Genomic DNA, 12,667 nt, shown 5'->3' with positions numbered 1-12,667 from the left:
TGGCATCCAACTGAAATGGTATGATTTTGGGGACGGCATCTCTTATCTCCTTCACCTGGAATTCATAGCACCCATGTTTCTCTTTATAATGATAAAAGAAGTTTATATCTAAAATTATATAATAAATGCATATAACTAAAACAATTTATCGAAGTGAGCTGTAACCATTTACATTATAAAATTATAGATATTCAAAGCATTTCATTATGTATGACTAAAAGTATTTCTATTCTCTGAAATTTTCAGAATTTAATTAGTGATAGGGCAAAATATAATGTTCTAGTAATATTTTGTTTATTTCATGATTAAGTTTTCAAATTTTCATGTGACTTTTAAAAATATTTTTAAGAATGATGAAGAGTTATTTTTAAGTTATTTTCCTACTGCTACAACAACCCACATCTTCCTAGGTACTTTGTAATTAAATATATGAACTTCAAAAGATATTTATTTTCCAAAAAATAATGTAAACTTTCTGATAAAAGATTGAAAGAGATAAAACAGATATGACAATTTAAATTTTAAAAAATTAAATTCTTAAATAAGGAGTGAAATGAAGCTCAGATGAAATTTGGATTTTCGTGTTTGTTAAGTATTCTTTTCTTCATGCTAAATACCTTTTTTTCCTGCATGAGAAAATTATCAAGCAGATCAATGGACCAAACAAAACTATACATACAAGAATTTTTGAAAGTTGGAAAGTGCAAAATAAGAAGCAGAGTTACTTTCTAAGTTCAGTTATTTATCATGGTATTAAAATGAGTTCGGAAAGTTAGATCATTATTTGAAGTAAAATTGCCTCACTGGGTTACAGATTTGCTCAATTTACAAGCCTACATGGAAACTGTCAATACTATATTTGGGGACTAATAAAATAAAGGAAACAGAATAGACAATGCTCGGTTAGTAGTATGACAGGTTTCGGTTTCTCATGTATAGGTTTTATTTGGAATTATTACACAAATTCAACGTTCACTATGTCCCCTAATGTTTTGAATTTGCTTCCTTTTCAAAATCATTATTTAAAGAAAGTACAATATTTTTTCAAAGCCTCATGTAGATATCCCAAATTCATTCTAACCCCCAGTATTTGTAGAAATATTACCATTTCCTATACAGCATGATATGAAAAAAAGTTTATGAATCATTGGACAATCATTGGGCAAAAATTAGTTTCATAGTAGGACTGAATACAATGGATACTTTTTCTTCCATTCTTGAAGAATATGGGGAAAGGGGAAAGGGAGGGGAAGGGAGGGGGAGGGAGGGTAATTGGTGGGACCACACCTATGGTGCATCTTACTAGGGTACATGTGAAACTTACTAACTGTAGAATATAAATGTCTTAACACAATAAAGAAAATGCCGTGAAGGCTATGTTAACCAGTTTGATGAAAATACTTACAATTGTATATGAAACCAGCACATTGCACCCCATGACTGCATTAATGTACACAGTGATGATTTAATTTAAAAAAATAATCCTTGGACAAATAATTCTCAATGGTAGGAATATGGCTCATTAATTAATCTATACCCTCACTATTTATAACTCCTGACACATAGTAAATAGTCCATAAATGCTTGATAAATAAATTCATGTATAAAGGAACACATCCTTTTATAGACATATAAAAGGCATTGTAAATGATCAGAAGTTTTGAATAGCATTAATTTTTTTTTGCAGTTTTTGGTCAGGGGCTGGGTTTGAACCCGCCACCTCTGGTATATGGGGCCGATGCCCTACTCCTTTGAGCCACAGGCACTGCCCTCAATGAAATGAATAATGAATAGTATTCATGTTTTTTAACTTTTTATTGTGAAAATTTTCAAACATACAGCAAAGTAGGAAGAAAAGTAAAACAAACTCCCATATGTTCACCGCCTACATTCAACATTTGATAACAGTTTGCCAGATATTTTTATTGTGTGTGTATAAGAACTACTTAATGAACTATTTAAAGCAAATAATGTGATATTTTGACACCAAATATGCCTGGGTGAGTCATGACTGGATGAAATCAATGCTTAGTATCAGAACTAGAGAATTTCGTTTCCTTTATTTTTGGTATGTGTTATCACTTTTTCTCTCTTTCTCTGTTTAATAATTTGACTTTTCTGTCAATACAAATATTTTCACATTTGATACTTGCTTTATTCCCATTTTACAAATTCTAAGTGACAAGAAACTATGATAGACTAAGTTTCAGAACCCCATGGATGCATCTCCAGAAAATGAGGATATTCTCTTCCATAAGGACAACTTCATTTTCAAATTTAACCAAACTAATAATAACCTGTAGTATTATTGCATATACAATTCAAATCAAAATATGCCAGTTATTCCCAAACATGAATTTTCTGGATGGTTATTCAAATCAGTATTGACTCCAAATTACGTTTGTTTTTTTTTTCCTAAATCTTTAGGGGGATGAAATTTCAAGGATATTATCTTCTTTAAAAATAGCATTTTGTAATATATTTCATTCCAAAATGTTGTCAGTTTTTTAGAGTTAGTTATTAAGATTTATGTTTATGCTGTATCACTACTAAAGTTCAAAACACTTTCAACACGTTTTCCTCTTCTTCCATCATATAGGAATAAACTTGAGAGTTACTAATATCTTTGTAAAAGTAACTTAAAAGGCCCAGAAATCTATATTTTGCATGCAAGAGATTCTGCTGTACAGCTACTCTGCACAAGGGTTTGAAAAACGCTATTGCAGGGCATATAGGGTGTCATATAAAAGTACAATATTTAGACAAACCATAATATAATAAAATGTAGTAAACACAGGTTCTCCAAGTAGACAATGTAAATCCAGCTTATAATAAAGAAAAACAAGATGGTTAGAAGCAAAATAAATGATACAGTTACTGTGAACAACCAAAATATCTGAAATATAGTTTAAATCAATAACTCTAGGCTATAAATTGACTTGGTGTTCTTGGGCACAACAAGCTTTATATGACTTGCTAATAAAAAGATATTCAATCTTTACAGCTTTACCCTGTACCGATAAAGTAAAGAAATTCTGAAGGCCAGCAAAAGGTAGAACAATTTCAATAACTATAAATGGAGTATCTATAAGGAAAAACAGGAAAATGTGAGTTCTTAAGTCAGAAGAGAAGGTTAGTGAGCGCCATATCCCATTGCATCATCTGGCCAGTGAGTTTATGCTGTGGTCTTTGCAAGTTACATTTACAGCATGATGGCTCAAGGCTAAGTAGACCAGAAAGCAAATTTTCTTTTTCCTGTCTCTTTCCCATTACTGGTTGAATAACTATATGGAAGAAGTCAAGATAAAGTATAAGGGATTTTGTTGTCTTTTTTTTCTTTTCATTTTAATTCTACAGATATGAATTCCCAATCAATGACAATTTTCTGAATGAAATTTTTTTGAGAGAATCAAAATGTCAGCCTTTTCGCAACATTGACATAACTCCATCAAATGCAGGAAACTTAAACCTGCAAGAAAAACAAGCAAAAGGGCATGGTTGGCCGGTATAAGAAAGTACTATATTCATATTCCAGTGATGTGGGAGTTTACACAGATGTCACTGAATCATGACACTCCATGGATTTTGCAGAATGTGGATCTGTTGGTGTGGAAATGAGGTAGGAGTTTCGAGTCAGAATTTCAGGAGTACAATCATACTACAGGTTTCTGTGCCTGCTTCCATGATAAACCTTTAGAATAGTCCATTATCGTCACAAGCTTCATAACTGTAATTTAGCTTCAATTTAAGTACATAAATTAACAGCAAAATATCCTCTCAAAAATGAAAAATCAAAACAAAACAAAAGCATAGTTTAACTTGAATTAGGGAGAAAATGACACTATAAATTACAACGTTGCATGATTGAACATGTCCATTAGTATTTTACAATGAATTTGGTGTATGTTATCTTGAAAATGAGTCTGTGAGTCTGTTTGTTCACTGTTACCCAAACACCTTGCTCTGATTCCTGGAACACGCATGGTCTCATGAAATGCCTTTAAATGAATGAGTGAATAAATAAATTAACATCAAATATTTTTTCCCTAAGTGAATTAAAGTTATTCAGAGACTAACTTTATCTCCTTAACTATTAATTATCATTTAAACAAACTTGATTTAACTGTTTCATCCATATTTTGAATAGCTATAATAAAAGGCTACATTCCATCATTACTATTATATAAGCAAAATATGCGTAGGAAGCCAAAGAAGATTATGTAAATGTAATATTTTCATTTTAAAATTCTAGTTTATGATTTATCTCTTTCCCTAATCCTGGATTTCTATAATAAAGTATCTTGCATAATTTATTTTTTAGAAAATATCTATCTAGCTATAGTTAGTGTTAGATGTCCATGTATATGTACATGTGTGTACATATGTAATATATCACTATGTACCAAAGTTATTTAAAAACAAACGAATTTCTGTCAAAGGCATTAGAGTGGGTTTTTTTGTCTGTTTGTTTGGGGTCTTTTTGGTACCAAGAGGAATATGGCTAAGTTGATGGAAAGAAAATATACTTTTTAAATGCTCAGAATTTTAAATAAAATTCAATCGTTCCACACACATAATAAAATTCTGAATTTTAGGATTCTGGTCAGTATAGTAGCTTAGGCTGGGAATAAAACCAGATAACTTGCCATTAATAGATTATGTTAGGGCATTATAACATTCCATTTTTTAAAATGATTTTAACTTATCACCACTACAGCTGTTCCACCTGGACCTTATAATAGGATTAGAATCCGACTTGAAAACTTTTTTTATAGGATTCCAACTGTGAATAGAATCACAGAAATCCCTGAGTACTAAGATATATTTTTAATGGGGATATGTTATGAGATATTTAATAATAAAAAAGAAGAGCATGTGACAGTTATGAGTGTAGGCCATAACCGAAGAATTCTTAGCGAGACTGAACTGTCTCCTAAATGTTCAAACACAGAAGAAATCAGCAGCAGCAAAGCTTGGTTGAGCAAGATAAAAGTAATTTATAATTAAATTAATCTGCTTTTAATCCTTTTCTGTAAGTTGTCAACATCTCTTCCCTGCTCTAGAATATATATTTTAAAATAAAAGTTAAGGCTGGGTTCCTTAACAAGGGAGGGTCCCCTGAGCTCAGGAGTTTGAGACCAGCCTGAACAGGAATATGACCTTATGTCTATTAAAAATAGAAAAAAATAGCTGGGGATTTTGTGAAGGCCAATGACTTGGGAGGCCAAGGCAAGAGGACCCCTTGAGTCCAACAGTTTGAAGTTGCTGTGAGGTAGGCTAATGCCAGGACACTCTAGCCCAGGTGACAGAATGAGACTTAGTCTAAATAAATAAACAAATAAAGAAGATGAGATAAAATAAAACGTAAAAGGTGTTTAGTGTAGTGAGGGCTTATTGGAGTAAAACTAGACACCAAAACTTTTTAGAAAAGAAGATATTTGCTAGAGAGAATAATATTCAGTTGAGTGGTAGGATTTCCTCTACTCAAAATGAAGAACCAGAAAGTACAGCCAAGAGGATACGAGAATGGAATTTGTGTCCTGCCAATATGAGCTCTAACTCAACCAGTTTAATGGTGTGGATAAATCTTCTAGCTTCTCAGTGTTCAGTGTCCTCACCTGTTAAGTGGAGATACCAACAACTGTACTGTACACATTCTTGTTGGGACTCAATAGGATAATGATGTCATCATCATGTGTCAAGTATTTTTTGGCATATAATAAGTAATCAATAAGTTTTATTTTTATTACTACTGATAATAGAAGAGAAGTAATGGATTTCTTTTATTGAATACATTATAGTTGCTTCTCTATCTAGATACTATAAGCAAATCTATTATGTCCTCATTTTAATTTATTTTCTTTAGTTTAGTTTTTACCTTTGCAAAATAGAAACGTTTTATGCAAATTAGTTGTCAGGAGACTAAAATAAGGTGACATATAGAATTAATTAGTAATATTTCAAATGATATCAACTATTATCTCACATTCAATGTCCCCTGCACTGAACCTTAGGTCAACTAGGATGGAACTGAAGGAATAGAAACTGATGTAATAGAGAGTGAATCTTTAGGAGAGAGGAATGTGACTCCAGGTAAATTCTGAGTTATAGTTATCTTATTTCTCAAACAATCTTGTCTTGAATTACATTCAGATGACTACTAAATTGTTGGAATGAAATTTAATTGGAATGTGTAGACCCATTCTCATACGTTCTGGATTATGCTTTTCTTGAGTTGGCACAAAATGCATAGGATTCCATATAACAGGTAGGCCAATGTCCTCCTGCTCAGGTCAATTCATGCAACTTTCTTATTTTCTAAGGGAATAAGGGAAAGAACCTGAATTATTTCACATCTCCAGGCAATATTAAGTCGTTGAATTATTTTCCAATCTTCTTCCCCAGTCCCTTATCAGACTTGCACACAGATTTTTTCCTTTTCATATAAGGATGCTAAGAAGCAATGCTAGAATCAATCAAATGATTAAAATATTAGAGCTGAATATTTCTGAAATTGAGCAATTGGCCCCCAAATAATTTAAAATGTGTCATCTGTATTGTTTGATTTTGTTGCTGTTTATTTTTATAATTTACATTGCAAAAGTTTTAAAGATTACAAAGATTTAGCCTCAGTGCAAATGATAGGATATACTCAAATACTATTTATTGTTTTGTAAAATGTTCCAAAGTAAAAAGTACTGATGTTTGAATCAGCCATATTTCTGTATTATGGATATTTATGTAGCTCAGTGCTATGTTATATATAAGAAAAGGAATGAAAACTTCAAAAGAAGTTTGAGCTAAAGCTTGTAATTCAAGCTTCTCAGGACAAAAACTTCTCACCATGGGTGCTCTTTTTATTTTAAATGAAAATACATATTTTCCCAACATGCCATTATAGTTCCATAGAAAGCAGCAGTCAGGAGACTTTATGGTAAAATATTTTTAAAGATCCTTGAACATTAGCCAAAAAAATGCCTCTAAGCTCTCTTAAAACAACTCAGATCCAGAATTTTATTTGCTCATTAAGCTTATAAGGGGCTCAGGAAAACTTTTATAAAGAAAGAGAAATTCCTTGCTAGGTTATGACTTTAATGGCTTTGCAGACTTATTTTAAACAAAAATCAGAGTAAGAGGAGCTCATGGTTTTCTATATGATCCTGACAGACAAGCAGCTTACTTGGAAGAAAACAGCAAGAAAATTAATGGAAACTTAATTATGACATTAGTAAAATATACTCAATAAGAACAAACTTTAAGATGGTGAATTAAAAATAAATTCTCCAGAAACTGTATGACGAGGGTTACACATGAAGCTGCATATAGATCTGGCAGAACTGGGACAGATACAGTTCTTGGACTTGGTAATCTTTAGACCTGACTGTTCCTTGAGATCAACATACTCTTTTATATAATGAGGAAAAAAAGGATTTTGTAGTTGCTCTGAAATGAAGAAGATGCCCGAGCTGAGAGCAGTGTTTTGGATTTCCTTGTTCTCTTAATTCAGCCCCTCAAATCTATCCACTTAAATTGTTTCTCCCTCAAGGATAATTCACCTATCACTTATCCCATGACAATTTCACTCTTTTCCCTATAAGAATCTCTGTAAGTTTAACACCCAACAGACTGTAACAAACTGGTTAACATACAAAGATAGTAAATATAAGGAATTAGGCTTGCTGTACTGATATATATATGGTGCATGTCTGGTCTATAAAAATGGGTCAATTTAAGGAGGTGGTCACTATAGGGAGGTGGTCAATTATGGATATTCTACTCCATTAGCCTCTGACCTATGAAGAGGCTTGTATTGTCATATAAAAAATATTTTATGAAATTGTCAGCATACTTAGAGCCTGGGCATATATTTTCATGCCTTAATTATTTCCTTCCTACAGAAATTCCTACATATTAACATGTATAGAATAGGTGTACATGTTTTAGTCTAATCACATTAAACAAATCCAACTCAAATTTTGATAGAACAGAATGCAATAAAAGAAAGCATTTGAAAATAACCTTACAAGGACAGTGATATCCCGTGTCTTATTCAATTATTTTTTCCCACTTCTCAACTCTGTGTCTGACTTATAAGATGTAGTCTATAAGTATTCGTTGGGTAAATGTCATTATGTGAACAATATTTACTTAACTCTTCTTTCATGTAGTCACAACTTGATCCTATACTGAGATTTTGCAGGAATGAACTATATGGTACCTGTTCTTAAGAAGCTTAAAAGCTAGTTCAGGGGGTTGATACATGTGCCAAACAATAGAAGACATAAAACTAAAGTGTGCAACAGATGATGAGAATTAAGGACTGAGGCAATTGCCAGGAAAGGGAACAGTGTAATGTGAAGATAATAATGCACTGTTTTCTAAAGGAAGTCCTAGTACCCCTAACAATCTACTCCAGAATTTAAAGAAAATGAAAAATAGAAGTAAAGGAAATAAATAAAAACCAAGGGAAATGACTATGTTCAAACCCATAGCAGGAGAAACTATCACTATAGATGGTTTGAGTAAAACAGGCAATGTAAAGAACATAAATGATCGCATATTCTTTGTTTATAATCTGATGAAAAGAAGAAAGGATAGAGGGTAGCAGATATATAATTTAAAGTCTAGAGAGGAACCAAAAGCAGTACTTTAGAATGCTTACTTCAGAGTTTTTACTTAGATTGGCGCAAAAAACAGTCAAAATGAACCTTTGCTAAGAAGATTCTAATGAATTTATGACCAGTGGTAAAAGTCAATGGAAGAATATAAAAAGTCCACGTAAATGAGAGTATTAAAGGATCAGATCATTTTCAAAAATAAAGGAATGGATCATCTCTATAGATAAAGAACACTGCCAACAATAAAAATTTTCTGAAGGGAAGTGTATTATAAAACAATTAGTGGAGAAAGAAAGCATGAGTATCAATGACAGCCTTTTGATCAGTTGCAGAAAAGAGGACTGTAGTATGTATCCAATATCCTTTTGGTAAATCAATTTTCTGATTAATAACAATAATAATAAGCTGAAGCCAATTGAAAACATCAAATCAACATAGTGATAAAGAAATAAAAGTTTAGACGGAAAAGTTCTCTGGGTGCTGAGTAGAATTTCATCATAAAATTTTATAATATGAACAAAGAAAAAGAAGTTCTTAAACTTTGCAAAGGAGGAAAAAGACTAGGGAATGGTTGTCTTGAAAAGGATAAGGATCAGACTGGCAGCAGTTTTCTAATCAGCACTAGGAGAAGCACTGCTACAGGGAAAAACATGGAACGAACAAAACAATAGTCTTCTTGTTACTTAGGGTAAATTATTATGAACACAGAGTTCTATGTCTGGGAAAAGTAACAATAATTGTGAGGGCCACATAAAGACATTTTAAAACAATCAAAGATTCCATAAATTTATCTCTCATGCATTATCCCTCAGGAAATTACGTAAGGGTATATACAGAAAAATGAAGGTAAATTTTGCAAAAGAAAAAGATTTGGGATATAAACATAGAAGAAAATGATTGCACAAGAGGTTAGTGAGTACAAAGATTTTAAGACAGAAAAATAGAATTAAAAAAATAAATAAATAAAAAGGAAGTTTCCAGGTATCTTTAGAGAAAGCTGAGAAAATCACAGTATCCTATATCAATAAACTAGGAGAGATAAATTAAAAACTGTAGAGTAAAAAAAATTTAAAAGCCTATGTAAGGAACTAAAATTTGGAATTTCATGAAGGAAGAAAAGTTCTTTGTGCTCAACACTAGGAAAATTATTTTACAAGTGACAAAGGGGTGGTGACAATAGATAGAGGAGGCTTATTTCTACCGTACTACCTACCTATGCAGTGAACATTGTCTATCTCAGTGGTTCTCAACCTTTCTAATGCCATGAACCTTAAATATAGTTCAAAGGGGTCACAACCCACAGGTTGAGAACCACTGATCTACCTAGACATAATGTTATGTACAGGCAATATAAAGAAGAACATCCCAAAGAAATGGAGCCCCTACTGGAGGATATCATAACTGAAAACTTCCCAAGTATCACTAACGATTCCAAAATACTCCTTTTAGAGGGATATTGAACTCTGAGTTGTCTCAACACAAGTAGAGCATTTCTAAGGCATAAAGTAATAAACCTGTCCAAAGTCAAGGCAAAAGAGAAAATTCTGCAAGCAGCCAGGACTAATACCAATTGATCTATAGGGCCAGATCCATTAGTGTGATAGCAGACTTCTCAGCTAAAACTTTCTAAGATACAAGAGAATGGTCATCTATCTTAAACCTTCTTAAACAAAACAATGTTCAGCTCAGAATTTTGTATCCTGCTAAACTAACCTTCAAAATTAATGGAGAAATCAAATCTTTCACTGATATGCAAACATGGAGGAAATTTACCTGAATAAGACCAGCTCTACAGGAAATATGTATACCTATTCTCCACACTGAACATCACAAAGGACCACCAGCAAAGTAAAAACCCACAAAACAAAAAAACAAAATCTAGCTTCCATAATAGTGAAAAGGATAAAATAAAGCAACAGACCTTCACAGAATAAGATGAATAGAATTCTACCACACTTAACAATCTTCTAAATAAATGTTAATGGCTTAAATTCCCCACTGACGAGGATAAAGCTGGCCAATTGGATAAAAAAAACACAAGCTTCCATGTGTTTTCTGAAGGAAACACACCTCAGCTTGAAAGACAAAACAAGACTTGGGGTAAAGGTTTGGAAAACAATATTTTAGGCAAATAGAAAACAGAAGAAAGGCAGGATCTCAATCTTATTTTCAGATGCAAGTGGATTTAAAGCAACCAAAATTAAGAAAGACAAAGAAGGTCACTTTATACTGGTCAAGGGAAAAATACAACAAGTAGATATTTCAATTTTAAATATATATGCACCCAACTTAAATGCTCCTAGATTTTGAAAAAGACTTTGATTGTCTGAGCAATATGATATCCCATAGCATCATAATAGCTTGGGACTTTAACAACCCTCTGACAGAACTAGACAGATCCTCTAAACAGAAACTAAACAGAGCTACAGGGGGCTTAAATGTGACTCTAGAACAAATGGACTTAATAGATAGGTAAAGATCACACCATCTCAAAGCTAAAGAATATAAGTTCTTCTTGTCAGTTCATGAAACATACTCCAAAATAGATCAATGAAAGAATTGAAATTGTATATTATATCTTTTCAGACTACAAGGCAATAAAGGTGGAACTCAACTCTAGCAAAACCTTTCATCCTCACAGAAAGGCACGGAAATTAAACCACCTTATACTGAATGACAGTTGGGTCAAGGAAGAGATAAAGGAGGAAACTGTTAAATTCCTTGAACCTAACACCAAGTAGGCTACAAGTTATCAAAACCTTTGGATAGGGCAAACACAGTCCTGAGAGGGAAATTATCACATTCAACACCTACAGCAAAAAAACAGAAGGACAGCACATCAACAAACTAATGAAGCATCTTAAGGAAATGGAAAAGGAAGAACAATGTAATACTAAACCTAGTAGAAGAAAAGAACCAAAATTAAGTCAGAAATAAATTAAGTTGAAAACAAAAAAATCATTTAGAAAATCAATGAAACAAAATGTTTGTTCTTCAAAAAAATAAATGAAAGCAATAATTTTGACCAAATAAACTAGAAAGAAAAAAAGTAAAATCTCCAGTAAATCCAATCAGAAATGAAAAGAGGAAATAACAACAGATATCACAGAAATAGAAAAGATTGCCTCTGACTACTATCAGAAACTCTATGCCCGGAAATTTAGCAATGTGAAGGAAAGGACCAATATCTGGAATTGAACCTTCTCCCTAGACTTAACCAAGAAGAAATATTTCTTTTGAACAAACCAATATTAAGCACTGAGATTAAAGAAATGATAATAAAAAAAATTCCAACAAAAAATGCCCTGGACCAGATGGCTTCACAGTAGAATTTTATCAAATGTTCAAAGAGATTATACCCATACTGCGAAGACTATTTCAAAACATTGGGAAGGAAAGAATATTCCCCAACATGTTCTATGAAACCAACATCAGCCTAATAGCAAAATTAAGAAATGATCCAACTAAAAAGGAGAACTTCAGACCAATTTGACTTATGAATTTCAATGCAAAATACTCAGCAAAATCTTAGCCATTAAACTCTGTAATTCCACTACTAGGCATCTACCCAGAAGAAAAAAACCATTTTATCATAAAGACATTTGCACTAGAATGTTTATTGCAGCTCAATTTACAATTGCCAAGATGTGGAAAAAACCTAAATGTCCATCAACTCAAGAATGGATTAACAAGCTTTGGTATATGTATACTATAGAGTACTATTCAGCTGTAAGGAAAGATGGTGACTTCACATCTTTTGTAATATCCTGGATGGAGTTGAAATACATTCTTCTAAGTATCACAAGAATGGAAAAGCAAGTATCCAATGTACTCAATTTTATTATGAGGCCAGTAAACAGATGATCTAATTCACGCCCACATAGGAGAAAAACTTAATTCTATTTAAGTTAACAGGAAGGGAGAATGAGGGAGGGGGGAGAAGAGGGAGAGATGGATGTGCTCCCACTTAAAGGGCATAATGTAGGGATGTATGGCACACCTTTGGGGTGTAGGATATAACTGCAATAGGGATCTACTTAACAAATTCA

The sequence above is a fragment of the Otolemur garnettii genome, unplaced genomic scaffold, assembly GCF_000181295.1.
Source record: "Otolemur garnettii isolate 467f Iridium unplaced genomic scaffold, OtoGar3 scaffold00055, whole genome shotgun sequence".
NCBI classification, from domain to species: domain Eukaryota; kingdom Metazoa; phylum Chordata; class Mammalia; order Primates; family Galagidae; genus Otolemur; species Otolemur garnettii.
Note: the sequence above shows the minus strand (reverse complement) of the source record.